Source organism: Hemiscyllium ocellatum, chromosome 18 (genome assembly GCF_020745735.1).
Source record: "Hemiscyllium ocellatum isolate sHemOce1 chromosome 18, sHemOce1.pat.X.cur, whole genome shotgun sequence".
Classification (NCBI taxonomy): domain Eukaryota; kingdom Metazoa; phylum Chordata; class Chondrichthyes; order Orectolobiformes; family Hemiscylliidae; genus Hemiscyllium; species Hemiscyllium ocellatum.
In genome coordinates, this window is record NC_083418.1 from 74,228,118 (window position 1) to 74,253,622 (window position 25,505).

Consider the following 25,505-nt stretch of genomic DNA (forward strand, 5'->3'; position numbering starts at 1 on the left):
GTGTGGTTGATCATTCCCATGACCCTCTTGGGGATCCTTGATACTTCTGGGTGAGGGACATTAGTTGATAGCTCTGGTCTTCTGAGGGTCTCCTGTAATGCCGGCTGCATGAGCAATATGTTCCAACTACTTGATAGTAAGCTTCCAGACTTCTTAATTCTCAATGAAATTTAACCCTAAATCCTGAAAAGTTTTCAGTCTTGCTCCTATCCTTTCAACACTGCCTGTCTGATTGAACCATGAATTTGAACATCACCAGCATTTCAGTAAAACCTTTGAACATGCCTGTCCCTGACTTTTGGAATATTTTTGGCACCAAAGTAATTTCATCAAAATAGCATGATGAACATCATTAAGAGTTTATATTCTTCATCAGTTGTAAGTGCCAAAGCTCACTCAACTTGAAAAATTGACTTTGTTTTCTGTCCACAGATGTTGCCAGACCTGCTGAGTTTCTCCAGCAATTTCTGTTTTTGGTTGCTTCTGTTCCCCAGCATCCACAGTTCTTTGTTTTATTTAAGGTATTCCCACAAGTATGGCAGTCTGTACGTTTTGGCAGAAGTAGCCTCTTTCTGTCACAATAACACTGCCAAATGGTGACTGCCCTTTCTGCTCACTGGCCTGGCTTCAGATTTGGTGTGATTTTCGTTAATGCCCAATGAACTGTGCTTGTTTGCATAAAGTTTGACTCACAGATTGAGCACTTTTTGTACTAAAATTTAAATTCTCTGGACTGTAGGAATTCTGATCCCATATCTCTAATCAGGTCATCTATTAATGCTTCATATTCACTGTTAACTCCTACATGATATAGGTCATTGACAAATGATACTAAACTTTCTCCTAGCTTTTGCTTCATTTTGTTAAGTTTTGCTCTCTCCATGAGTTTATTTCACTGATATATGTGTCAAAAGCTCTGATAACCTCATCATAAATAATTGTCCCTTTATTTATCCTCTGTCTTATCCGACATGCTGCTGTTTCCATCTTTACCTGATTTATATTTGCTTTGGTCATCCACCCTGAAATTATCCAGTAGCTTTTTTTTCAATATTCAGTCATGGGATGTGGGTGTCTCATCCCCAATTAGTCAAAGGACCTCTGTCGAGAGTGCGGTGCTGGAAAAGCACAGCAGGTCAGGCAGCATCGGAGGCTCAGGAGGGTGGACATTTCGGGCAAAAGCTGTTCATCAGGAATGAGGCTCTGAGCTGAGGGGTGGTGAGATAAATGGGTGTGGGGTGGAGCTGGGAGGGAGGTAGTTGAGAGTGCAATAGGTGGATGGAGGTGGGGGTAATGGTGACAGATCAGAGAGGAGGGTGGAGCAGATAGGTGGGAAGGAAGATGGCCAGATAGGACAGGTCATGAGGGTTGGATCTTTGATAAGGTGGGGGGAGGGGAAATGTGGAAACTGGTGAAATCCACATTGATGCCGTGGGGTTGGAGGGTCCCAAGGGCGATGAGGCATTCTTCCTCAAGGCGTTGAATAGTTAGGGAGTAATGATGGATGAGGCCTTCATGTCCTTGGCAGAGTAGGAAGGGGAGTTGAAGTTTTCGGCCACGGGGCAATAGGGTTAGTTGGCGAGGGGGTTCCAGAGATGTTCTCTGAAGCGCTCTGCGAGTAGGCATCCTGTCTCCCCAGTGTAGAGGAAAAAGCATGGGGAGCAACAGATACTGTAAATGACATGTGTAGAAGTACAGGTAAAACTTTGATGGATGTGGAAAGCTCCTCTGGGGCCTAGGACAGAGGTGAGGGAGGAGGTGTGGGGACAGGTTTTGCAATTCCTGCGGTGGCATGGGAAGGTGCTGGAAGGGGAGGGTGGGTTGTTTGGGGGCGTAGACCTGACGAGGGAGTAACAGAGGAACGTCTTTACAAAAGCGCTGGGGTGTGGAGGGAAATATATCTCTGGTGGTCGGGTCCGTTTGTAGGTGACATAAATGGTGGAAGATAATGTGAGGTATACAGAGGTTGGTGGAGTGGAAGGTTAGAACCAGGGGGATTTTGTCCTTGTTGTGTTTGGAGAGGTGGGGATCGAGGGCAGAGGTGCGGGAAGTAGCGATGATGCGATGGTGGGCATCATCAACCGCGATGGAGGGGAAATTGTGATCTTCAAAGAAAGGGGCAATCTAGTGTGTTCTGTGTTGGAACTGATCCTCCTGGGAGCAGATGCGGCAGAGGCAGAGGAATTGGAAATAAGGGATAGCATTTTTACAGGAGGCAGTTTAGGAGGAGGTGTAGTCCAGGTAACTGTGGGAGTCAGTGGGTTTGTTGAAAATGTTAGTGTTGAGTCGGTCACTATTGATGGAGATGGAGAGATCCAGGAAGGGGAGGGAGGTGCCTGAGATGGCCCAGGTGAATTTTAGGTTGGGGTGAATCTGTAGTGAAGTTGATGAATTGTTCAACCTCCTCATGGGAGCACGAGGTGGTGCTGATGCAGTCATCAATGCAGTGGAGGAAAAGGTGGGGATATGAGCCAGGTGCTGGCAGGTGGGACTAGACTGGGTTGGGATATCTGGTCAGCATGAACGGGTTAGACCAAAGGATCTGTTTCCATGTTGTACATCTCTATGACTTTATGACATGGCTGCAGAGCCTAGTGGAAATGTTGCTCCCCCTACCCCTGCCCATCCCAAAGGGGGTAAAAAACAATAATATTGGGAAATGAATGCACTGGTCATGGTAGAGCATCATTTTGAGGTTTACAAGACCAGTGTGTGCCACGTTTTGCCATCTTTCCCTTCTGTGCATCATACACAATCCTTCACACACCCACCATCTTCCAGCACCCTATAAAATCCCCTTACCTGCAATACCCATAGTGCACATCATTTTGAGCTGTTAGACAAATTGCTGAGCAGCTCCTAAAACAGCACAATCGTTTCAGTTCTGGAACAAAGGTGAGAGTTCTTCAGCTTTCAATTTATTCCTGAAGCAAATCATTTGGAAATATTGATGCTCAGGCTGGTGCAGTTCCTCATAAATCTTAGGTGAGCACTCTCTGGAATCTATCTCAGAGTTTCAAGATCTGAAGATGAGCCTTTGGCCTCCCAACATTATCTCTGCTTCTCCCTCCACTGATGCCACTAATCCCGACAGCTTTCTCCAGCATTTTCTGGTTTTATTTCTGAAATCTGTGCACTCAGCTGAAGCAAAATAAATTCAGCAAGGCTTATTACTGACCAGCTGGTTGGAGCGCAGTGCAGCACAGAGGACAGCTGTTAGTATGATACAAAAGCTGGTTATAGATATATTTTAATCAAACCATACAGAGGTGTTATTATTACACACCTCTGAAGCAGGCGGGGCTTGTATCCAGGTCTCCTGTCTCCAAGGTAGAGACATTACCACAACATCGCCAGAGCCCTAGGATAATGATTATAGGTTTGAAGATTGAGTGAAGTAAACCAGTATCTGTTGAAGTATCATAATGACTGTTTCTTTCCTATGCTAACTGTACAAACAAATTCATTATTAAACAGCCTTAAAAAGTGCTAAAAACGGAATGTTTATGACTCCTCTTACTCCCTCATGTTTCAATATATTGACGTCATGAGTGACAGGTGGGCAGTCATAGAGTCATACAACATGGAAACAGACCCTTCAGTTCAATTAGTCCACACTGCCCATGTTCCCAAAACTGATCCCACTTGCCTGTGTTTGGCCCATATCCCTTCAATCCTTCCCTTTCCATGTACTTATCCAATGCCTTCTAAATGGTGTAACTGTAGCTGCATCACTTCCTCTGGCAGTCCATTCCCAACACAAAGCACTGCCCCAGGAAAAAGGTTGTGCCTCATGTCCATTTCAAAATTTTCTGCTCTCACATTAAAAATAAGTCTCCTAGTTTTGAATTCCCTCACCCCAGCGAAAAGACCCTTGCTCTTCATCTTATCTCTCGTCATCAGCAAAGAAATAAAACGCCATTTTTACTAATAATGCTAATATTTATAAACGCACCAAATATTTTGCATTTTTTTTAACAGCAACTGTAGCCCTGTTGAGTAATTGAAACATAATCAGTAAGTGTGGATCATTCATGTAGCAAGGAATCATTTTGACAGAAATAATATGTTGACTATCCTGTACACTCTGAACAGCCAATAACTCAAAAGATAACTAATCATTATCAAGCTCTACATTATCATTTCAAACAATCATCTTTTAACAACAATAAATAACAGTTCAAAATATGGCAATAATATCCAACGGTTGCAGTTAAAATACATTTTTAAACAGGTAAGCAATAAATTTAAAATTATTCATTGAATGTTATATTTATGGTCTGTGTACAGTCTGAAATATCAGAATCTATAGTAATATTGCACATAATTTGGAAGCTTCAATAAGATTATGATAAAGTTAGAATGTTCCAACAATGTTTTTCATAAAAAATATATCAATCTTATTTCATGGAACCTCTGATTCAACTACTAACTGTCCAAGGCGTCCAGGGTTTGAATAATATCATCTGTTATGTTGGGTTGACAGATGTATCTTGGCTCAAAGTCACTGTTTGCCTCATAATAATTCCAAGACAGTGTGCTCCGTAGTGACACAGATCTAAAATGGGTCTGAAAGCTACCATTATACCAAATAAAAATCTTTTCATCTGGGATTTTCTGTGAGAGACAAAACACAGGAAAACAGTTTTGAAACTGCCTGCTGCATAAACAACAGATGTTTCGTGAAATAGCACTGAACTTTGCTATGAGAGCACACGTAATCCAGTTAGTGAAGAAGTTCGAAAAATATTACCAAGAGAAAACAGATTTAGTTTTGCTGATAAGTGTGAGGAAGGATGAAAGCTGCCATCTTTAAGCTCCTGAGATAGTTTCATGCTAGTACAATTTTATTTATTATGTGTAAATAAATGAATATAATTAGTATTTGAAATATTTATAGAACATAGAAAAGTACAGCACAGAACAGGCCCTTTGGTCCATGCTGTTGTGCTAAGGTTTAATCCTAATATAAAGTATAATAACTTAACCTATGTACCCCTTAACTCACTGCTATCCATGTGCATGTCCAGCAGTCGCCCAACTGTCCCTAATGACTCTGCTAGTTGAGAATTAATCTGCCTGTGCCAGTAACAAATGAATATATGGTTTTCCTGTCTGGAAATAATTTGATATCTGTAAAGTGACTAGTTCACTGAACTGCCTTGAGAATTGGTCACATTTTACAGGGAGCAATTATCTTTTGCAATTTTACTTCTTCACCTTCTTTCCAGGATACTTTGACTCTTTGCTGAGATACAGTTTTATGTAGCAGTCCATCCATGATATCTCCTAGCACCATCCTCACCACACCGTCACAAATCCATATTCATTCATATGCAAGTCTTGACAGAGAACAATAGTCCGTGTAGACCATAGTTGGAGAGGATTGCATCTCTGTTATGCAATATTCATTGGGTAATGAGCAGAAGTAACTTGCCACTAGGCCTGACCCTCCATAACTCTGGAACATTCAGACTCCAGAAGAGACAATAATTACTATGGATATTTGTATGCTAGAGTTTTTGCAAATTGGGGTGGTATGGACTTCTTCTGTTGTTCAGTTATCATCCTCTCTGCTCACTCATCTTCACAGATTTAGCTAAAAGATCATTCCAGTTAAAACAAATCGTTCTCAACTTTGGACATGAGGGCTGCATGTCCGAAACATCCTGTGTCCATGGAAATGGAGGCAAACAGCGCAGAAATCTGCCCGATTGTAATGCTTCTCTGAGTGAGGCCTTCATAGATGCTGAAGTTGAGGCCCTGGTTTTGGAATAAGGTTGGAAGGGAGGTGGCATTGAGCCATTAAGTACCCCGCTTGGAGGTGAGTGGGTACTGGTGGTCGGGGTGATCATGCCCACTGTTTGACCCTGAGGACCTGGTAGTCGTGCCATGAGGAATTTATTAACGTCACACTTTGGATGTGTTAAAAATGACCGAACGTACCTTCGTGTGAGATCACCTGTCACTTTGCTAATCCTTAAACTGTTGAAAATACCATATTCTCAACATTCACCCAGCAACATTGCCCAACATCACAGCCATTGGCATTCAGTAAGATCATTGAGGAATGTCTCACTTTGATTTCATAGTCATCTGGCCCATTAAGCAACCTGAGTTGAAAAATGTGCTGCTGGAAAAACACAACAGGCCAGGCAGCATCCGAGGAGCAGGAGAATCGATACTTTGGGCATAAGCCCTTCTTCATGAATGAGGCTGGTGTGCCAAGCAGGCTGAGATAAAAGATGGGGGTGGGGAATTTGGGGGACAGGAGCTGGGAATACGATAGGTGGAAGGAGGTGAGGGTGAGGGTGATAGGTCGGAGAGGGAGTGGGGGCGGAGAGATTAGATTAGATTACTTACAGTGTGGAAACAGGCCCTTCGGCCCAACAAGTCCACACTGACCCGCCGAAGCACAACCCACCCATACCCCTACATTTACCCCTTACCTAACACTACGGGCAATTTAGCATGGCCAATTCACCTGACTCCCACAGTCCAAAGATGTGCGGGTCAGGTGAATTGGCCAAGCTAAATTGCCCATAGTGTTAGGTAAGGGGTAAATGTAGGGGTATGGGTCGGGAAGAAGATTGCAGGTCAAGAGGGCAGTGCTGAATCTGAGGATTGGGACTGAGATAAGGTGGGGGGGAGGGGAAATGACCATCGCCGACAGATACGTGGCTGCCGCAGGATCCACGGCTACTGGGCCCAGCGCCGTTTCTGCCCGGCATGCCACTTCCACCTCCAGAGTAGCCGTCACCACAGCCACGTCCGTCCCCAGTGACGTATTCACCTGCTCAAGGACCACGCCGGCCTCATGTGAATCTCTACCCCCACGTCGATCTCTGCCCCCACGACTAACTCCGCCCCCATGACTAACTCCACCCCCACTCCCAGCTCCAGCCCCACACCAGGTCCTAGCTCCCAGCCCTGCCGTATTTTCACCATCCCTCCAGATCTCCCCCTCTCTGAGGGGGAGTCAGAGCAGATTTTAGTCCATTAACATTTCCTGCCTTTTTGTTAAATTATGTCAGCAGGAGTGATCCAATGTCTCAGACTCAAACTCAGGATGAGGAACTTTTCCAGAGTGTTGTAGATGCCACATAATTGTCCATCAGAAATTTCAATTTTCCAACTTTTTCCCATGTAGACAGTGTCTCAGGGCTTCTATAATATCCCAGTGAGTGTTGTTAGGCTATGTCCAGTGAAGTCTTTGATTACCCAGGGACCAGAAGATAAATGAAATCAAATTTGTGGACAATTTTATTAACATTAAGAGTATCCAACAGAGCAATCAAAGTGGGGAGAAGTTTTAAGCAATATAGATTTTGAGAAGCTGTCAGTGCCAATTTTTCAAATTGTGCATGATCCTTTGTGTCTCAACTTCCTAGAGGAGCGAGGAAGAGCAAGGTCCATTTCTAATGTTTAGCACCTGGTGATTGTCTATCAGTGACAAAAATTTGATGGGTGCGGAAAACATCCACCAATATCTGCACCCTAGGAATGTTAATTTCATCAAGATACTTTGCAGACCTTATTATTCTGAACCTTGTTACCTGGCTGGGAAATATATCTCTTCATTCCAAGATCGATTGAAAGAATAATTTGGAACGTTTATGGAAACCAATACATCAAGCTTTGAATGTTCTCTATATTTCTATGCACTGGATAGTTAGATGCTGAGTAGACACATGTATATTGTCATGATAGCTAACATTGAATTATGTTCTTTTTAATCATTTGGCATCATTATGTGTTCAGTTTGCAATTTTGTCAGGATATTATGAGAAATGTTATGAATTTTGCTGGCTCTGCTTACAGCACTTTGAAGTGATGTTTGTCATTGTTTGCTGTTGGGATGTGGCCATCAATGGCAAAGCCAATATTTATTGCCTTCCACTAATTGCTGTAAACACTATGTTAATGGATCAGTTTCTTGAGCCACTGCAGTCATGGGAGTAGTGTTCGGGTACAATATTTTAGCCCAGCAAGAGTGCAGTATTTACTGTATGTTCTGAAGAAGACATACCAAATTTGAAATGTTACCTCTGTTTCTCTCTGCAGATGCTATCAGACCTGTTGAGTTTCTCCAGCATTCTCTGAGTCTCTTTAGAATTTTGAGCATCTGCAATATCTTGCATTTAATAAGAATGGCAACATTATCCTTCAAAGGTAAAACTCAGTAGATTTGGATTGTTTAATATGATTTCGTGTGATTGTCCTCATGTCCAGTGACGCACAATCTAACCTGCATACACTTTAAGAGAAAGTCCCAATGCTCCTGAACGTCAGGAAAGATGACGGTGGAAATTAAACCTATGATTTGAGTTATAGAGGAAACAGAGCCTTCGGTCCAACTCATCCAAACTGACCAGATACCATAAATAAATCTAGTCCTGTTTGCCCAGCATTTGGCCCATCTCCCTCTGAACCCTTCTTATGCATATACCCATCCAGACGGTTTTTAAATGTTGCAATTGCACCAGCATCCACCACTTCTTCTGGCAGCTCATTCAATATACATACCAACCTCTGTGTGAAAAAATTGTCCCTTAGGTCCCTTTTAAATCTTTCCGCTCTCACCTTACCTCTAGTTTTGGACTCCACCACCGCCGGGAAACAACTTTGATTATTCACCCTATCCATACCCCTCAAGATTTTATGAGCATTTTTAAGGTCACCTCTCAGCCTCCAACACTCCAGGGAATATAGCGTCAGCCGTCTACAGCCTCTCCGTATAGTTCAAATACTTCAACCCTAGCAACATCCTTGTAAATCTTTTCTGAAACCTGTCAAGTTTCACAATATCCTTCCTATAGCCAGGAGACCAGAATTGAACATTGTATTCCAAAAGTGACCCAACCAATGTCCTGTACAGTTGCAACACAACCTCCCAACTCCGATCCTCAATACACTGACCAATAACAGTAAGCATACCAAACTCCTCCTTCACTATCCTGTCGACTTGTGACTACAGTTTCAAGTGACTATGAACCTCCTCTCCAAAGTCTCTCTGTTCAGCAATACTCCCCAGGACCTTCCCCTTAAGGATACACATCCTGCCCTGATTTGTCTTTCCAGAATGCACCACCTCACATTGATCTAAAGTAAAGTCTATCTGCCACTTCTCAGCCCATTGGCTCATCTGATCAAGATCCCCTTTGTACTGTGAGGTAACTTTCTTTACTATCCACTACACTTCCAATTTTGGTGTCATTTGCAAAATTACTAACCATACCTCTGAAGTTCACATCTAAATCATTTTGGCCTATCTTCAATTGCCCTTGAGAAGATGATAGTGAGCTGTAATCCATGTGCTGTACAAAGCTCTTAGGGAGTGAATTCCATGATTTTGACATGAATTTTTTTTACATTTTAGTAGCTCCACAAGTACAATATATGATATGATACAGATCTTTAATGCTTTTGCTGCTGTAGTAGATCCTGATTTAATCAAGTTATCATGGTGCAATTGTAATATAATTTTTGTCATATATTCCATTCAGTGATAGTGTGGGTAATTTTAGATTTGTTTCATAATGCATGACAAATAATGGTATTGATTCAAGTGGCCATCACATACAACTCCCAATTTTTGTTTCTATCAACTTCATTAGCATGATGAGAACATAATCAGTTCCATAAACACAAAATCAAATTATCCTTAAACACTGACAAAAAATTTAACAAACATTTTCCAAACATTGAACAATTCTGCTAAAAACAGAAAACCTGAAGAGTAATTTCTGCCACAGTTAGCTTGGCTGCCAATTTACAGCTTTGCTCTGGAGTAAAACAATGGAAGGGCTGTACAGAGAATCAAATGACTATGTAAAGGTAAGCAAAGAGTATATAATTTGCATTTTGAATGTGATTGGATTTCTCATTGTCTCTGGTACCAGTACCTATCAGACCTAAGCCATCAAGACTGTGGCATCAATCAGTCAACAGTAGTTAAACAAGTTATTACATCCATGTTAAAAGGGAGAATGCTTTTTATCATTATGTCCACTATCGTACAATGGGGGTGAAGATGTTAATGATAATGATGTTCCTGATGATGTAACTCTGACAATGTGGTTGAGAGCACTAATGCTGTGGAGTAAGAATTTCTAGAATATATTCAAGTTGATTTTCTGGAGCAAGATGATGTGGAGCCAATTAAGGCACAGATTTTTTAAAATCTAGTAGTATACATTGATAAAGGACTGTTTAACAAATTTGTTGCAAAAGAACCAATAAGAAACGGTGTGATAGAAATTTTCCTAAAGTTTGAAAAAAGATGTATTTCAATCTGAAATTAGGGTCTTAAATCAGAGCAGTTGTGAATACTTGACAAGAAATTAGGCTGTGATAGATTGAAAAGATACATTAAAGAGCTTGACTATTATTAGCCAATAGCTAGTATTTAAAGAATTAATGTATGGTTCTCGCAAGCATATGTTCCTATGAGGAAAAACAAGCCAACAGGAAAAAATAAGAGAGCCATCACTACAAAGGGAAGTTAAATATTGCATTAAATTAAAAGAGGAATCTTATAAAGTTGCCAGAAATGTTTTAAGCCTGAGCATTGAAAGGATTTTAGGACTCAGCACATGAGGTTAAAGAAATTTATTAAGACATAGAGAATATAATTTGAATGTAAAATAATGAGAAACATAAAATTAATTATAAAAGCTTCTACAGGTCGGTAAAAGGGAAAGATTAGCTAAGAAAAATGTGGGTCCATTACAGCCAGAGACAATACAATTCATTATATGAAACAGAGAAATTGTGGGGAGATAAATAAATACCTTATGTCTGGCTTCACAGAGGAAGGTACAAGAAATCTCCTTGAACAAATTAAATTGCAAGGGTCTAGTGAGAGCATGGAAGTGAAAGAAATTAGTATCAATGAAAAAAAAGCAGCATTGGACAAATTATTGAACTACAAGTTGATAAATCTCCAAGCCCTATCACTCTCTACGTTGAAGGAGATGATGACAGAAATAGTGGATAATGGTTATCTTTCAAAATTCTGGAACAAATGGGACTTGAACCTATGCTCCAAGGATTAATGATACTGCCACAGTACCATTGGAGACCTCCATTTTGTGAAGGTATTATAAATTATGTGACTACTGGATATTTAGAAGTTCATCTTAGCAAGTTTTTAAGCAAGTTCACAAGAGAAATTGATAAATTTCTACTCAGCAAAAGATACCTGGACAATATGAAAATATAGCATTGAGGGAGATGATCAGCCAAGGTCTGGCAGCGTAGATCAAGGGGCTGAAGGGCCTGCTCTGACATTCTTATCAACAGCCATAGCTTGTACAGATTCTTTTTTTAAAAAACAGTAGTCTTGAAATTGTTGAAAAGGAGGTTTTGGCTTTGAGTTAATGTTATTGGACCAGAAGTCCAGGCTAGTGTTGTGTGACAAGTTCAATTCCCACCTCAACAATTTTATTTTTCTTTCATAGAGTCATAGAGATCAGAAAACATCCCTTCAGCCCATCGCATTCATGCTGTAGAGGAACAACTATCTAATCATTCTAATCCCATTTTCCAGCACTTGGTCCATAAGCTTTTATGCCTTGGCATCACAAGTGCACATCTAAATAGTCCTTAAATGTATTGAAGTTCCTTGCATCCCTCCACCCTTACTGGCAGTGAATTCCAGATTCCCACCATCCTCTGGGTGAACAAGTTTTTCCTCACATCTTCTCTAAGCCTTCTGCCCCTAACCTTTAAATGCCCTTTGTCCTTGATCCCAACATTAAGAGGAAATATTCCTTCCTGTCGATCCTATCTATCCCCCTTGTCATTTTATACATTTTAGTCACGTCCCCCTCAGTCTCCTCTGCTTTAGGAAAACGATCCAGGTCTGTCCAATTTCTCTTCATAACTGAAACTCTCCAGCATGGGCAATATCCTGGTAAATCTCCCCTTTACCTTCTCTATATTATCATATCCCTCCTATAATATGATTCCAGAACTGTACAGAATACTCTAGATGTGACCTATTCAACATTTCATACAATTCCAGTATGTTACACTCTAAATCTCAATAATAAATGCAAGTGTACAGCATGTCTTCTTAACCACTTTAGCCACCAGCTTTGATCCCTTAAGGAACAGCAATACACGCATACCAAGGTGTTTTGATCCCTCCGAGGGTCTTACCATCATCATGTATTTTCTTGCCTTGTTTGTCATGCCCGAGTGCATCACTTCACACTAATCAGGGTTAAACCCATTTGCCACTGATGATCCCACCTGACCACCCTGCCTATATCATCTTGCAGGCTAAAGCTGTCCTCCTCTCAATTTACCACTCCATCATCCACTTGGCATTTCTGACTAAAGATTGCTGCAAAAGCTTTAGCCTTATCTTTTGCACTGATGTGCTGTTCTATTCCATCATTGAGAGTGGGGATATTTGTGGAGCCTCTTCCTCCAGTGAGTTTTTTTAGTTGTCCACCACCATTCACGATCTGAATGTTGCAGGACTACAGAGTCTTCATCTGATGCATCAGTTGTCGGATTGTCTATCTCTGACACTTGCTGCTTATGCTGTTTGGCACGCAAGTAGTCCTGTTTGGTAGCTTCGCCAGATTGATCTCATTTTCAGGTATGCTTGGTGCTGCTCCTGGCATGAAGTCCTGTACTCTCCACTGAACCAGGGTCAATCCCCTGGCTTGATGATAATGGTTGAGTGGGGGATATGCCAGGTCATGGGGTTACAGATTGTGCTGGAGTACAATTCTGCAGCTGCTGATGGCCCACAGCACCTCATAAGTGCCCAGTCTTGAGTTGTTAGATCTGTTCGAAGTCTGTCCCATTTAGCATGGTGATAGTTCCACACAACACAATGGAGGGTTTTTTTCAATTAGAAGGTGGAACTTTGTCTCCACAAGGACAAAGTCTCCACAAGGAACTTTGTCTCCACAGTGGTTGCACATACCAATACAGTATTGGACAGTTGCATCTGCAGCCGGCAGATTGGTAAGGATGAGGTCAAGTGTGTTTTCCCTCTTGGTAGTTACCTCACCACCTGTTGCAGACCCGGTCAAGCAGCTATGTCCTTCAGGACTCAACCAGCTTGATGAGTGGTATTACTGCCGAGCAACTCTTGGTGGCAGACATTGAAATACCCCACCCAGAGTACATTTTGTGCCCTTGCTCAGTGCTTCCTCCAACTGTTGTTCAACATGGCTGAGTACCGATTCTTCAGCTGAGGGAGGACAGTACATGGTAATCAATAGGAGATTTCCTTTCCCGGGTTCAACCTAAAGCCACGAGACTTCATGGGGTCCACAGTCAATGTCGAGGACTCCTGGAGTAATTCCTTCCAGATTGTACCCCACTGTGCTGGGTCTGTCAATGAGTCAGGACATATCCAGGGATGGTGATGGTGGACATTATCTGTAAAGTATAATTCTGTGAGTATGACTATGTCAGGCTGTTGCTTGACTAGTCTGTGAGACAGCTCTCCCATTTTTGGCACTAGCCCCCACATGTTAGTAAAGAAGCCGTGGCAGGGTAGATAGGGCTGTTTCTGCTGTTATCTTTTTTATTGTCTAAGCCGATGCCAGGTGACTTGTCTATTTGCATTTATTTGATATTTTGTGAAGATTTCCTTCCCAGTTGGGTCTTTTCAACAATTGACAATGGTTTCATGGTCGTCAGTAGTTTATTAATTCCATTTTTGTATTATTGAATTCAAATTCCATCATCTGCTGGAGCAGGATTCAAACCTGGGTCCTCAGGGCATTATCTGGGCTTTTGGATTAATAGTCAAGCAATAGCACTACTAGGTCATCACCACCTGTATTGTAGAGGGAAACACTGAAAGGATATGAGGGGAACATTTGTTTGGTGGTGGTATCACACTTGTGTGGACAGAAATGGTGGAGGGTGATCCTTTGAATATGGAGATGGGAGGTGAGGATGTGAAGAGCCCTGTCACAATTTTGGGGGTGAAGGTAAAGGGTGACTGGAACATAGGAAATGGAATGGACACAGTAAAGGACCTGTTACCCAAAATTGGAAGGTATGATGGAAATTCTCAATTGAAGGAAAGGAAATGTTATATATATCTCACAAAAAGGACAGCATATCTTGTATCCATAAGAAGGCTTTGTGATGTGAGTGATAGTGCCCCTGCCTCTAAGCCAGAATGCGCACGTTCAAATCCCACCTGCTTCAGGGATGTATCAAAATATAGTTCAATAGCTCAAATATACATAGCTACGTTGGATCCATATGGAGACCATAGCTACACTTTTGCTTTGGATGTAGTTTAAGGAGGAAATGTGAGAACAGGCTGAGGCAGGAATTGGAGGGTACTGATCGACAGGAAAAAGTTTTCACTTCACTTCACAGAAGAGAAACAGTGCTCTCAGATTGTCCAGATAGTGGAGTGAGATCGGGACTCCATGCTGAAAAGGAGACATCCCACTCTGGGAAACTGGAATTCTGTTAAATTGATAGAGACATGTGAAAAGTCAGGAAAATAGATGGGAAGAGAGTGGAAAAGGGGATCAGAAAGAACAAGCCCATATCTTTTTCCTAAGTGATTACATTGTAATCAATAAAACCATAAGAAATGGGAACAGGTGTAACCCATTCAGACCCTCCAGTCACCATTCATTCAGATCCAAGAAAATCCACGCCTTGTTACCTGCTCAAATACAAAACTTTCCTCCCCGTGCAGGTAGGATATTCCCGTGGGATAACCTGGCGTCAAGAATAAAATGCTATTATCGTCTATATTACATCTTTTTTCAAAAACTACCTACATTCAGGGAATATTTGAGTCTATATTTATGACAGGAAAATGAATAACAAGCCTTTAAATTATTGCAATTATTCCTACGTTATATATGATGGTTGTGTATGTTTTCAAAGTATGTGTTTTCCCAGCAAAACATGGAGAATGTGGCTTAATCAAACTGAATCTGTATATGTATGAGCGGTTATATATTATTGGCTATACTAATTTGACTATACTTATTTATTCAAATTAATTAGCAGAGCTTTCCTTCTAGTGCTGGTTCTAATTATTATTTATCACGAGACATTACAGTCAATTTGTCTTTAATATCTACAGCAGTGCATGCAATGTATAAACTACTTTGTCTGCTTTATGATCTATGCCTCCTGTTGTGATTTTAATTCAATGTGGAAACATCCAATAAAAGTTTATTAGTTTTATTAATAGGTGAGGCCTATCTTTATTAATATAAATGTAGAATACTGCAGATGTTGGAAAAATGAATTAAAAATAGGAGTTACTCAGTGCCCCTGATATTGGGAGAGCTGATGGACAAGTGATATCATCATGGGACTGGAAACCTAGGGATTCAGGGAATATTCCAGGGGACCTGCATTCAAACTGTGCTATAGTGGAATGTGAGCTCAATACAAATCGAGAATTAAGAATTATTTTAAAAAACAATCATCACAGGCTTAAGGCATTCAAGTGTTGCCAGATTGTTTTTCCAGGATGAAAACAAAAAAAAAGGTTTTCCTCTCACATGATCTGATTGTGCTAAAGCACTTCATAACAAGTGAATTTACTTTAAATTTGTCTGGTCGTACAGTACGTACTTTGTCAAAGCTTTCTATCTTGCATTCATTAGGACAATTCACAAGATATACCAAAGCAAGAGAAAAACATGGTTAATGTTTTATTTACTTTTCTCTTTATTCATTCACGGCATCGTGAGAACATTGCTGGCTAGGCAGCATTTACTGTGCATCCCTAATTGCCCAGAGGGCAGTTCAGAGCTGAAAATGTGTTGCTGGAAAAGCGCAGCAGGTCAGGCAGCATCCAAGGAGCAGGAAGTCGACGTTTCGGGCATGAGCCTTCTTCAGGAGTGTGCCATACTGCAAGATTGACTGACAATCCTAAATTGATAGCATAATTCTTTACACACTCAGGATTATGTAACAAATGTCCAATTGCAGAATCATAGCAAATATCAAGCATTGTATTGTGAGTTTTTCAAGTACAGGCTCATTGGGTATATTCATTTCCTTGTTTGATGTGACCAGCTGAAGGGATATACTGTTTGATATGATCCACCACTCTTTGGGATGTAAAGCAATATACCTGGCATCACAGCAGCACTAAAATTAATATACCACTTTGTTCACTTGAGTGATAGGCTGACCACATTGGGACTGCTACTTTGCCATACACTGTCGAATTAGGCTCATTGACAACCTCAAAAAGAGGTCCCAAGATGACTGTTTACTGTGTAATCTTGATGCCATAAAGTGGGATAATAACCCTGATCAGATTGAGGTTGTACAGGATGTTGGTGAAGCCTCTTTTGGAATACTGTGACCAGTTCTGGTCACCCTGTGACAGAAAGGATATTATTGTGTTGCAGAGGGTTCAAAAAAGATTTACCAGCATGTTGCTGGGATTGCAGGGTTTGATTTATAAGGACAGTTTGGACAGGCTGGGACTTTTTTCATTGAACTGTAGGATGTTGAGAGGTATCCTTATGGAGGTTCATAAAATCACGAATGGCGATGTCTTTTTCAGAGGGTGGGGTTTCAAGAAGAGGGGGCATATCCTTAAAATAAGAGGAGAAAGACTTAAAAGGGACCTGAGGGGCAACATTGTTACACAGACGGTGGTTCATTTGTGGAATGAACTTCCAGAGAAAGTAGTGGATGCAGGTACAATGACAACATTTGAAAGACATTAGGTAAGTACGTGAATAAGAACTATTTGGAGGGATATGGGCCAGGAGCAGGCAGCTGGGACTAGTTTAGTTTGAGATTATGGTCGACATGGACTGGTTGGACCGAAGGGTCTGTTTCCGTGTTGTATGACTCTTTATTGCACCGCATATTGTGCAAAATTATGAATAAGGTTTGAAAAGTGTGGTGCTGGAAAAACACAGCAGCCTAGGAGGTTCAGGATGTGCATATCCTTGGCAGAGTGAGAGAAGGCATTGCAGTGGTTGGACACAGGGAGGTGGGGTTGTTGAGTGTGTGTGTGTGTGTGTGTGTGTGCGTGCGTGTTTGTGTGGGTGTGTGTGTGTGCAAAATATTCCACGAGTTGTCATCCTGTATCTGCAATGAAGAGGAGACTACATCGAAAAAACAACGGACATAGTCAATGAGTTATTTGGCTGTGCAGAAAAATCTCTGCCGGATGTAGAAGGATCCTGTGGGGTCTTTGGCAGAGGTGAGGGGGGAGGTGTGGGCGCAGGTTTTACACCACTTGTGGCAGCAAGGGAAGATGCCGGGAGTGGAGGGTGGGTCGGTGGGAGTCGTGGACCTAACAAGGGAGTATCTCAGGAAGGATGTACTGGCCCTGGAGCATGTTCAGAGGAGATTCACGAGTGTGGTCTTAGGAATGAAAAGCCTAACATGTGAGGAATGTTTGAAGACTCTGGGTTTATACTCAATGGTGTTAAGAAAGATTGGGGGTGGGGTGGGGATCTAATTGAAACATACAGAATATTGAATAGCCTGAACAATTGTGTTGTCATAAGGTTTAATGTTAGTGAGATGCAGGATGTAAGTCTAGACATCAAACTGGAGGCAAATATGAGATTACCACTAACTAACACCAAGGTAACAAATTCAAAAAGTACCAGAATGTTGTTTATAGATTATAAAACTAAACATTAAGGGCCAAAACTCAAGACAATTTACAGAGCTCAGGAACATGGCCAGCTGCTATACCCAAGGCAGGTTCTGAACACAGATTAAGATGAAAACTTAGAATGTGGAATAGTTAAGTGTTGTTGTTCCAATTTATGTTTCATTATTCCTTTCAACCTTGTGATGGAACACTTATCATAAAACAGGAGAAATATTGTTATTGTTCCTTTCTTGTTTTGATAAAATATAGAGTACTGTATCAATTTTCAACTCCATCATCTAATCCTAATACCTGGAGCTTTCATGGACCTTTATCGTTTTAAAAATAAAAAGAACACTGACTTAACACTACTGCAGCAATTGGCTCACCACAATGATTATCTAAGCTTTATGAAACCAATGTGAAATAAATAGAATCATTCAAATGAAATTAACATTTTTATCAAAAGGCATTGAAACTAATTCACTCAGTCAGACATAAAGAAACCCTCATATCCTTTGTGATAACCTCCATATATTGAAGATGAAAAGCATCATGTACAATTAACTGTTTGAAAATAAGTAGTTCACGTATTGAAATAAGCCAACCAGCTGCAATTCAGAGAGGTGATTGGAACCAGCTAAAGAAAGTGTTCTTTAAGAATCCTGAGAATGAAAAGTGCCATGTTACAGAACTGATTAAAAAGCATGATCAGAACATTAATAAGTCAATAGATGACTGAAACATTTCCTAGAGCTGAGAATACAATTAGGCAAACTATGGTCTCAAGTTAAAACCGTTCTACCTCAAGGATAGCCTAACAGCTATAAACAGAGCATTGGATTAGATATTATCCCTTTTTAACTCTCTGTCCGTATATATCAATGCTTGATATCATGGTTCATGGGTTGATGCACTTTTCCCTCACCTCATCACAACCTGTTTAAGGTCTCAACTGGACAATAACCTTTCACTTCCTTAATATTGCATAGGAAGTGTCAGGCCAAGGTTTGGCCAAGTCTTTGGAGTGACTCTTTGAACAAAAGCAAGCCATTCAGCCCTTCAAGCCTGTTTCACGATTCAATAAGGCCATTGTTGATCTGATTTTAACCTGCATATCCCCAATAATGTTTCAATCGATCAAAAATCTACTTATCTCTGCCTTAAAAATGTTCAAAGGTTCTACATCGACTGCATTTTGAGAGGGAATTCTGAAAATTCACAAGATGGTCATCCCTTATTTTTAACTATAAGCCCTAGTTTTTGTTTCTCTCACTAGAGTGAACATCCTTTCAAATCTACCAGGTTGAGATAGGATTCCTTAAGGTCTTATACGTTTCAAATCAGTCAACTCTGGCACTTCTATACTCCTATCCTATCTAGCCTTTCCTCATAAGGCAAACCATTCATTCCAGCTATGAGTCTACAAACCTTATCTGAACTGGTTCCAGCACATTAGTATCTTCCATCAGTATGGTTAACAGTACTGGTCACAGTATGTTAATTGGTACGTTCACTAGCATGGTATCACCAATGCCCTGCATAACTGAAACATAACCTCCCTACTTGCACATTCAATTCCCTTCGCAATAAATCATAACATTCTATAAGCTTTCCTGATTACTTGCTGTACCTGCACACTAACCTTCTGCATTTCATGCACCAGGACATCCAGAGCTCTCTGCATCTCACAGCTCTGCAATAGCTCACCATTAAGATAATAAATTTCTTTTTTGTTATTTGCTCCAAAATTGACAGTTTTCACTTCTCACTTTGTACTCTATTGTCAGATCTTTGCTCACTCACTTTACCTATCATTGTGTCCTCTTCACAACTCAGTTTCCTACCTATATTTGTGCAAATACAATGACCATGCCTTTGACCCCATCATCCAAATCACTTATATAAATTGTAAGGAGTTGAGGTCCCAACATTGACCCTGACAAACCTTTCATGAGATCCTGACAACCTGAAAAAGACCCACTTGTTCCTACTCTCTGCTTCCTGTAGTCAGCCATCTTTCTGTCCTTGTCAATATGATATGCCTTGGAACATAAACTTTTATTTTCCACAACAACCTTTGATGTGAACTTTTACAAGACAAATAAAGCCAAAATATCAAAGAAGAGTCATTGGACTCAAGATGTTAACTCTTTCTCTCTCCACAGTTGCTGCTAGACCTGTTGATTTTCACCAGCACTCTCTTATTATTATGTTAGCATAATTCTATGTAATTCAGTGGTCAGAAAACCACTACTGACTTATCCATATCTTGTCTTGGGAAAGAATAGCCTTAGAGAGAAAGCAGTAATGGTCCTAATATACACCTGAGGGTCTCAGACTCCTCATTTGTGTCCGTGAACTCTGTCGACTAAGCACACAATCATGGACACTGGGCAGAGGCAGGTTCAATGTGTGCTGAAATATTGTCAACACTCTCAATAATTTACAGATGAAGACTGGCCATTTGATTGAGGTACTTGAGGTCTTCCATGGAACCAGCAGCTCCCAGGAAGAGGAGAAGACAGGCAGGAGTCGACTCCCACACTCTCAGTTCCTAACGTGATCACGACAGTCCTGGAAGGAAGCTAATTTTGAGCTGAATAGATAGAGTAATTCTGTAAAATGGGTTTTCAGCAAATTATTAGAGCATCCATGCATTGGTTTAGCAACTTGTTTACAATATTTATAGTGAACTCTTAGAATCACAGAGTTGAGGTAATAGAGACATTTCATGCAATCAATTTCAGGTTGAATGTCAGAAGGTAATGTTCTGTGGATACATCTAAATTGGCTGCTGATATTTGCTGCAAAGTATAACTAGTGCCCTGTTTAATTAAATGCCTACGGTGAAGACAGTTATTATGCAGCAAGATTTCTCACAGTGATGTTTATTAACATTATAAAATGAAATGAGATTGGGCATTTTCCAGCCCAGGCTTTCCTTAAGGCTGGTTCACATGCTGGTGCAGATGAACTACCAGTGAGCCAACAGCCAAATCCAGTCGTACCCACTGCCAGATCTACCTACTCCAGCTGCCACCATCTGCACATTCTGGAAACCTTTTGAGTTGGCTGGCATTTCACTTCAACCACTGCGCCTCCCATCCTGTAGAAATGCAGATGCATGCAGAACTGTCCCATTGAATGGTAACAATATGAACGGTAGAACTTCTTTCAAGCTGTCCAGGGAGATTTGAAGACTGTAAGAAGGCTGGAAGATGCCACCTGCTTATAATGTCTTTTTACTGCTTTGGTTTCATTCTGTGGGGAATAATGGTATAAAAGCCTTTTCTTGTCTTCTCTCTTTCGCTCATTAGTATTCATACTCAAAACCTCAGTGAAGCACAGCGAGCATTAAAGAAAAACTAACCCAAAATCTTGCAAGAGTATATCCTATTGAATTGGCAAAACTTCCTTTACATTTTTCATCCTTTTGTTGCGATTTTTTAATTGGAACTAATTCCCACAATGAACAGATTGGCAATCACCTAAATTCATTTTACTTTAATCCCTCATAGGCAGAGATTCTTGTTTTTAAATCCATTCATCACAGATGATTCTGACCCAGGTGCAAAAAGTATGAAAGCTATCACTCAGGTTGCAAAGATAAAAGGGCCAGTGATAGAAAAAAAATCATCATCCAGGCCTACGAATAAATTATAACCTTTATCCTTTATGTTTTTCATGGGATGCCAGTGCTGCTGGCAAGGTCAACATTTGTTACCATCCCTAATTGCTTCTTAGCTTGCTCAGCCATTCCAGGGGGCAGTTATGAGCCAACCACATTCCGATAGGTCTGGAGTCTCGTGGGGGCCAGACCAGGTAAGGATAAAATATTTCCTTTCCTAAACGCCATAAGGGAACCCAATTGCTTTTTTTTTAAAGCATTCAATAATAGCTTTATGTTCACTATTACTGAGACAAGCTTTAATTTCGAGATTTGTGAATTTAACTTATATCTCACCAGCTGCAAGAGTGAGATATGGACCCATATGCAAGTTCAGTGACATTATCACTGTGACAGCTTCTCTGCCAGCCCATATCAGGGAAACAGCATGCAAAACATTTCAAAGTGGGCATTTTTTTCTTAATTATTCAGATTGAGAGCATTGCTAGGTAGGTCAGCATTTATGCCCATCTCTAATTGCCCAGAGGGCAGTTAAGAGTCAACTATATTGCTATGGGTCTGGAGTTTAGACCGGGTAAGGATGGCAGTTTCTATCCTGAAAATATATTCGTGAAACAGATGGGTTTTTTCAATAATCAACAATAGATTCATGGTCATCATTAAACTCTTAAATCCACATTTTTAAAGCTTGATTCAAATTCCACCACCTGTTGTGGCAGGATTCAAACCCATACCTGAGAGCATTATCTGGGTCTCTGGATTAACAGTCCAGTGATAATACCATGAGACCATTACAAGAAGTGTAATAAAAATGCCTTTTATCTCTTGGTATTCCACACTTTCAACACTCTTGTTGACAATATGCATGTTTTAAAGCATACAACCCAAGGACTACTTCAATTCTTGTCCCAACTCTGCAGCAGTGCTCCCATCTTCAGTGTGTCCCTCAGTACATAGTCCTGGACCTTGGAATGTGCCAATAACTGTGAACAGGCAACTAGTGGACAAGTTATGAATTGAATTGGATTTATTGTCACGTGCACTGAGGCACAGTAAAAAAACTTTGTCTTGCGAGCAATACAGGTAGATCACAGAGTTAAATAGCATAGATAACTAAATAATAGGTAAACAGCGGCAAAAACCAAAACACAGGTACAGGCGAATGCTAAGAGTTTGTGAGTCCATTCAGTATTCTAACAACAGTAGGGTAGAAACTGTTTTGAAACCAGCTGGTACGTGTGTTCAGGCTTCTGAACCTTCTCCCCAATGGTAGAGGTTGTAGAAAAGCATTGCCAGGGTGGGATGGATCTTTGAGAATGCTGGTGGCCTTTCCTTGATAGCTGGCCTGATGGATGGATTCTATAGATGGGAGGTTGGCCTTTGTGATTGCCCAGGCTGAGTTCACCACTCTCTGTAACTGTCTCCAATCTTGAATGGTATAGTTGCGAGACAAGGTAGTGATACATCCAGACAGAATGCTCTCGATGGCACACCTATATAAGGTGGCAAGGGCATTCGCTGTCATGCCAAATTTTCTCAGCTGCCTGAGGAAGAAGAGACATTCTTGGGCCTTTGTAACCAGTGCGTCCACATGAGGAGTCCAAGAAAGTTTGTTGTTGATGACCACTCCCAGGAGCTTGACACTCTCCATTTGTTCCACTTCTGTGCTGTTGATGTGTGTGTGTGTGTGTGTGTGTAGTGGGGGGGAGAGGACATTAGTAACATCCCGCCGAAAGTCAATAATGAGTTCCTTGGTTTTGCCAGCATTGAGAGCTAGGTTGTTCTCAGTGCACCGTTTTTCTAGGTCTTCCACCTCCTGTATGTAGTCTGTTTCATCGCCATCTGAGATTCGACTGACTATGGTGGTGTCATCAGCGAACTTGTAAATGCCATTAGTCTGGTATTTGGCGACACAGTCATGGGTATACAGCGAGTACAGTAGGGGGCTGAGTATGCACCCTTGAGGGACTCCTGTGTTGAGTGTTAGTGAGATTGAAATATTGTCCCCAATCTTCACTGATTGTGGCCTGTGGGTCAGGAAACTGAGGATCCAGTTGCTGAGAGTGGGGCTTATGTGGTATGTGCTATGCAACGATTCTGTTTCCAACTAGAAATTCTCAGATATAAAGAACAATTAAGCTTGAACTACAGGGGTTTCAACTTCTCATTATTTCTTTGTGCAATTTGAAATTGCATTTTTCACAAAAACAGCTTTTATATGGAAATTATGCATTTAAGCTCTCCAGAATTGGTCACAATCCATTGCCATCTTTGATAATATCAATATGACTCCAGAGAAATTATTTTCTTCCAGCAATGTTACACTACCAGCACCCAGACCCAAATCAGTATAGATCTTAGATTAAAACAGTACGCCCCTTAAATCATCAAAAGCGACTACTCAATTTAGATTCTTTTTGTTGTTGAAACATTCGGCTGTATTAAAGGGGCATTTACATCATCAGGTTACCTATTTATGCAACTAATTCCATTTTTCTTCGATGCACAATTTGCAGTCCAGAGTGGGATCTGGTCTAACTCCAGGGTGAAATAATTGAAATGCTCAGATTGACTCAGTTTGACAAACACGTAGGTAAATTATTTTAATATTTAGTTATGATATTAAAATAGGTGATATCAAATCAGCCACCAATATTGCATTCTTGTCCCATTTTCCTTAATATTAAAAGAAGTGAAAAGAAAAATTGCTCAAATGTCCAATGGGTATCCAATCCATCAGTGTCATATGATGCCTCTGGTAAAAGTTAAAACTACCTCCATGACTTGGAAAGAATCATAGATTATCTACAGCATGGAAGCAGGCTATTCGGCACACTGAGTCCGCACTGACCCTTCGAAGAGCATCCTACCCAGACCCACCCTCTACCCTTTAACCCTGCATTTCCCTTGGTTAATCCGCCTAGCCTGCACATCTGTGAACACTATGGGCAATTTAACATGGCCATTCTATCTACTCTGCACTTCTTTAGACTGTGGGAGGAAACCAAAACACCCAGAGGAAACCCATGCAGACATGAGGAGAATGTGCAAACTCCACACAGACAGTCACCTGAGGGTGGAATTGAACCCAAGTCCCTGGCTGTGCTAACTGTGCCACTTCTAGGCGGTAAGGGGAAACATGTTTACAGCAACAAAATATGGGCAAGAAGTCATGGTTTTAGGGTAAGACAGAACAGTTTTAATTAGTAATGGGTTGAAGGGTTATGGAGAGTGAGCAGGAAAGTGGAGTTGAAGCCTAGATGAGATCAGCCATTGTTGTATCAAATGGCAGAGCGGTTTTGAGGGGCTGAATGGCCTATTCCTACTTGTAGTTGTTATGTTCCTATGCATTGTGACTCAGCAGCTTTTTTTTAAATCATGCCAGTTTTTATTGTCCATTGACATAAAAATTATCACCAAAATGTTTATTTTCAAACCAGGTCAAAGCTGCAGAGAGTCTAGGAAACAAGTCATCAAAGAAAGAATCAACTGTTGTTCTGCATGGCAAAAAAAAAGCTCCCAACTAGCTATAGGACCATCTTTCACTGTTGGCAAAGACTAAATTCACCCCCTAAATTCAATGAAGTGTTAAACCAGTTTCATCAAGAGATTATGGTGTCTCTTTGAATCCCTCAGCACTTGTTACACTCACCTGTCTTTAATTTGAATTCTATGTACTTGTCATGGTCTCTGTTCGCAGCTTAATTTTTTTTTAGGTTGTGGTGCTGTAGAAATAAGTGTAGCAGCTTGCATGAAGCTCAGAGTATAAGGACTTCAGCCAAGGCAGGCTGTGGGCAATGTGGATATTTTACTGCCTGGATGAATCTCCAGGTAGTAGCTACATTGTTAATGAAATCCTGCAGCTAGGTTTTCTTTATTCATTCTTTTAGCTTCTACATTCTCATTTGGTAAACGGAATATAAATGGAATCATCAAAATCTGGTTCAAAGTGTATTTGCTCTTTTCGAGACCATTACAGAATTCAGAAATATGTCTCAAAAAACTAGTTGAGATTAGTTTCATGATATTGGTTATCGCATATTTAAGTATTGCATTTTGTGTATTGCATTGCTGACAGATTAGTACATTTTCACATAAATAAGAATATCTTTCTTCCTTTCTGGTTAGCAAATCTACTCAGCAAACTCAGAAATTAATCTTAACTTTTAGATACCATCATGAATTGCCAGCATAGATTGTCAGGTGGCCAAATAAATAACAGATCACGAGTGGTCTCACATGGTATAAACATGGACAAACATCATGTAATCCATGCCAATT